We start from the raw sequence: 6000 nt of genomic DNA on the forward strand, positions 1-6000 counted from the left end.
TCCAGCTGATAGATAACTATGTAAAATTCTACAAAAACCAGCTTGACTTTGGTTACCTGCCCATGGAGATTATATACCATTTTTAATATTTCTATTAAATTTATAGATGCCTGGATGCATCTTGTATGCTCTCTTCTCTAATGACATTTCCCACCCATCTCTTTCTAAAGATTGCAGATTGTTTTCATCATAATCCTCGTCTACCTTCTACCAACATTCTGATTCTCAAAATTTAATATACATAAGAATCACATGGACTTATTTAAAGCAGATTCCCATGCTATGTCTACAGACATTCAGTGTTAGTTCATCTGTTTTGGATCTTAGGAATGTAATAAAGATGCACTCAGATTAGACCACAGGCTTCTAAAGAGAAAGAAAACATTTTATTAATATGCGTATTTCTGGTACCTGGTGCCATGTATATCCAAGAGACAATAATTACCTGTTGAACTCAATTAAGAGGATCAAACAAAAAAAAATACCTTTGGATTATTTGTTAATACTCCCTTTTAGAAAACTATTATCTCAGTTAGAATGTGTCAGACTTTTAAGGCTGGAACTGGTGAACAAGTGCACTGAGGGAGTATTCTCCTTGCCACTTTTCACATCTTATTAATTCCTCTAATATCTATTGCACACCCACCTAAATCCTATACTGTATGCCAGATGCTATGACATCAAATTGCATAAATTTAATTTGTCACCCTCAAGGACTGTATGTATGTAAGTATATATGTATTTATATTATGTTATGTTACTCACCATACAGTATCAAGGAATTTACTCATTAGAAAAGAGACAGACTGGGGAACCTGGGTGTCTCAGGTGGCTAGGCATCTGCCTTTGGCTCAGGTTATGATCCAGGTCCTGGGATCCAACCCTGAATAAGGCTCCTTGCTCAGTGGGGAGCTTGCTTCTCCCTCTCCCTCTTGCTGCTCCCTCTGCTTATGTTCTCTCTCCCTCTTTTTATCTCTCTAAAATAAATAAATAAAATCTTTAAAAGGAAAAGAAAATAGGCATACTAAGCAGTTCTAAAATAATGTAATGATTATTTTAAAGTAATGTCATGATTTATCATAGAGGATAAACAAAGCAGTATGGAAACATTGAGAAATGAAGGCCAAGTGCACTCAAAGACTATATATATTAAAACCTTAAGAATCAGCATACTGTCATATTGTTGATGCTAATACAAATCACTCTCTATGCCAATTCTTCAAAAAAATCTGATGGCATTAGAAATTGTCAGTGTTCTAACACTCTTTGTCATTAGAAATGAAAGCAATAAAAATGTACACTGCATGCCACTGTTTCTTTCCCATTTACATTCTCATGTATATGCACTCATAAAAATTGTACCTTTGGTTTTAGCTTGCTCTAGCTTTTCTTGTAAGGATTCAGGATTTCAGTTATTTACATATGTACTGGGTCATCAATTCTTTATACCAGTTTTCCTTTGATTAACCTCTTAGCTGAACTTCTTTCCTCCCTGTCCTGCCCACTGGAACATTCCCTTTAAAACCAAGCTAATGTGTATTTTGGTTAAAATGTGAATCCTCTTCTTGATCACCTCCATGCCTCTCCCATGGATCTCTTCTTTCTCTAGTACTTTCATCTTTATATCATCTCAACAATAAGGAAATGCTTCCAATGGCCCTTCTTGCTAACGTGCCTGACCCTAATTCCCTCCTTTGATGAAGCCTCATGGTACCTAGTTTTGTGGAAGGCAGTCATCTGCCTCCTGTGGTAGAAGCCAAAGAACAAATCCTCCCTGTTTCATCCTTTGACAGCTAAGGGACAAGCTTGTGACCTCAGTGTAGTCACCAGGATTGTTCCACTTTAGAACTCAATCTCGAGTTAGTGATGCAAAGATAAATGGAGTTTATGGAGCATGTTGCCACATGGCAGCATCTTGACCAGATGACCCATTGAGCAGGAACTTCTGGGGGATGGTCTGTTGTTCCTGCTTGTTTCAATTTTATGATATCAGCCTCAAAAATTACTTTTTTTGCTTACAACAGCTCGATTAGATTGTATTATTACACTTAAGAGCCTAAGTTGATTTCTAGCTAGTGAAAATAAGAATGAAAGCTTCCAGATATTTTTGAAATATGTTCGATATTTCTTGGTAAACTATGCAATTTCATTGAAATTTAGCAATGGTTTCATAGTGGAACAAATGTGGATTTTGTTGTTGTTGTTGCTGCACTATGCTAAGGTTTTAAAATAATTATATATTATTATGTCAAATATGCTATGAATAGATAAAATATAAGGAGACACATATTGATAATGTAGGGCTAAAGATGTACACAAACTCAGCATTTGCCTATGCCAAATAATATATATTTAAAATCACTTGTATCAATGTCAGTTTTTAAGGAATTTTATTTTGATTGCCATGTAACAGTGTGGTTTATTTGCTGGTCAGTATTTATGTCTCCCATTGCTTTAAGTTGTGTTTTAGTGTGCCCTTATACCAGTTTATTTATTTAAATGATAATGTTATGGCTAGCCTATTTTCAGAGACCAATTCTCCCATAAAATTATTGCATTTGATGACGAAGGCTCTGATCCAATGAAATAATTATCTACAATCATTAGAAATTCCACAAGTTATTAAATACTAAGGGGTCCATTCAGGAGTATAGTTTACATCCTTTAGGTAGGCCATTGCAGCAATTTTCTTTCTATTACACTCTTCATATCGCTGTGCCCTGAGAACTACACATAGATTTTTGTGAAGTATACCTCCGTAGAGTTCAATTCAGCTCTAAGACTGCATCCAAGCCCCAAATGGTTAGTCCACATACATTTAACACTTATAAATCTTTTTTATGTTCTTATATGAAAGAGTCACACTAAAGATAGAATTAGGAGAAAAGTATGTATATCCTATTTCTTTTTATATTTTCCAGGGCTTATCATCTTTATAAATTTTTCACTTTGTTTCATATTTTTCTATCAATTCTTTACCTTCTGCTTCCACACATCAGGTGGAGGGTTTTCTTATTTCTACGGAGTATTCTGGGCTGGTTGTTGGGAATAGATTATACAGTAGGGCCTAAAAATATTTTATGGGTTGAAAGGAGGAAGTTATAGTTGTTATTCTCCTATCTACAACTGTAAAACAATATCAACCTTGAAAGAATTGTATTTATACTTTTCTGGGCAGAGAACCTTGTACATAGTCCCTCCTCATGAAAGGTTAATTCCCTTTCACAAATTTATATTAAAAGAAGATAAATAACATAATAAAATATGCTTGTGATTTGAAACTGTTCACAAGGAACAGGATTAAATTTCAAACATTGGGTTACTAATCAAATATCTACATATTTACTGTATGAAGCCACTCTCCTATTTGTTGTAGCAAAGTTTATGTGCTGCTCTTGATTCTTTGTTATTTCAATTTTCCGTATGTAGAGAGTAGAGTAACAGTCTTTGTAAGTAGAATGGAATAAATTCACTAATAATGTATGTCTGTTCAAATCTGGTAACTTTTTTTTAAAGATTTTATTTATTTATTTATGTGACAGGAAGAAATGCAGCGAGAGAGGAAACGCAAGCAGGGGGAGTTAGAGAGGGATAGCTGAGCAGGGAGCCCTATGCCAGCTCAATCCCAGGACCCTGGGATCATAAGGCGAATGCTCAATGACTGAGCCACCCAGACACCCCTAAATCTGCTAACTTAAAGATAAGAAAAATATAAAGATACAAGATATAGAATATATATGTAAGATATAAAGATAGATATAAGATATAAAGATAAAGAATAAGAGTAAACAAGCATTTTCTTCTAGTGTGTAATAATGCTTTGTGTTAAATTTGACAAATTGTCCATGCCTATAAAAATTGAATGCTGTATTTATTTGAAATAAACATATGAAAACAAGACACCTAAGTCTGAAAACATCTCAAACATCATTTTCACAAAGTACTATATTAAGTAAAAATCCATTCTCTTTCTAATGTTTCCTGGAAAGATCTTAGAAATCTGAGATTACTGAGTATTTGAAGGACCACAGATCATACAGTAATATACAGAATTACATATAATGGACTCAGTATACTATCTTCGCTTGCACATAAATGGATGATATATTAGTACACTTTCCTTTAGCATGTCAGGTTTAAGGAAACTGTAGCATTCCAGGAAGACATAATGGGGAATAATCTCATTTCATTTTTTTTTCCTTTACATGTGTTGAGCATTATTTTTGAACAGGACATTGTGCTAATTACTACAGATAAAAAGACAAACAGAACATGATCCTTACCTTTAAGAGCTTTAAAAGGTATTGAGGATGAGGAAATAAAGCTAGCTAAGGCAGGTAAAATGGAGTATTCAGCAGCTGCAAGTGACGTGAGTGGAGGTGATGAGGAAAAAGCAAAGGATTTTGCTTGACAAGGGATCAAGTACATTTTCATCACTAAGCAGGAACAGTTGGCAGAGGTTTTCATAAAATAGAGAAGAAACAAAGTACACTTGAGAATGACTGAAAATCATGAGCTAATTCAGAGGGCTTTGGGGACATGCCTAGTAGAAATACAAGAAGACAGAGTGGGAAGGGAGATGACATGAGTGAGGAGGAACTGTTCTCAAAAGAGCCAAACTTTGAAGGGCATTTTAGGGAGTTATTTTTGTTTTCATTAGGCAATGGGGAGTCTGCAGGTTCTTGAGGATGGGATGACTGATCAGTAGATGTTTTAGAAAAGTAACACTGCTATGAACGATGAGAAAGAGAGAGCCAGATAATTTTAGAGGATTGGTAGTGGGGATAAAATGGAGTCAGTTGTGGATATACTGATCACTAGATGTTTTTTATCTGCTGAGTGTCCCTTCTGGACTAAATGATGTCTTCTCAGCAAAAAACACATGGTGATCTTCTTCACTGCTGTGCTGGCAAGCTCTAAGCGATACCATCACCAAGATGGTACAAAATTTTAATGATAGAATATTATAACGGCATTTGTCAGAGGTCAGTCTCCCTAAGAGCAGGACACATTTACAATATTTATAAAACTCTTTAATTTGGGGCATAAATATCAGAAGATGACAAATCATATCTTTAGGAGAGGATGATGTCATGATGTAGAATATAGGGAGATAGAATTAAGAGTAATTATTAGTGAGTAGCAAAAAGAGAGTGAATGTTTTCTCCTTGCCCTATGGTGCTCTGTGCCACCTTTTATTCACGTAGCTCTCTAAGCCACTTTCCAGACAGCAGAGCACATTAAATGCATTCATGATTTGTAATTTAAAACTACAGTTGTGCGAAATTGCAGTTTAAGCTTGTATGGATCCATACCCATTGAGTTTGAATTAAGATTTACAAATATGTATTAGGTTTGATAGGACAGTCATTGAATGAAAAATACAATTTGTGGCACCAAAATGCAGCAAAAATATGAAAATTTAAAATATGTATGAAATCTTTCTCAACAATATGCTGATTAGATCTTAGGCAATGCATATAACACATCTCAGTAATCAATCAGGGTGTACATTCTGAATGCCATGATTCTAAGTTTCTTAATTTAAAAATAAATTGGAGGAACTTATTCTGGAAATAATTATTTCAGAAAATTATCATGTCCTACAAACTCATTCACAGTCAGGAGTCTAATAAAACAAATCAACCTTTTAAATTGTTGGTCTTAAGTGGGTATGGCTGAAAACCTAAGGTTAAAGCAATACATTTTTGTCATAATTCTCTATCTCTTCCAGCAAAAGATAGTTCTAGAATTATTCTAGCATTCATATAAACAAGTAGGTGAGGAGCAAGGTAAAGAGGTTGAAAAAAAGTATTGCCATCATGACCAGTAATACTAAAATCATATTTATTATCCTATCATGGGGAGAGTAATGAAAAGCTGGTCCAAACCCACCATCAGTGCAGGAATTAGCTCAGCAACATTGCTTCTCAGATTGTACATTACAATAGATGTGCACAGTCATCAGCTCTAGATGACCTTATTTAGTAAGTCTATTTT

Source organism: Meles meles, chromosome 1, assembly GCF_922984935.1.
Source record: "Meles meles chromosome 1, mMelMel3.1 paternal haplotype, whole genome shotgun sequence".
Lineage (NCBI taxonomy): Eukaryota > Metazoa > Chordata > Mammalia > Carnivora > Mustelidae > Meles > Meles meles.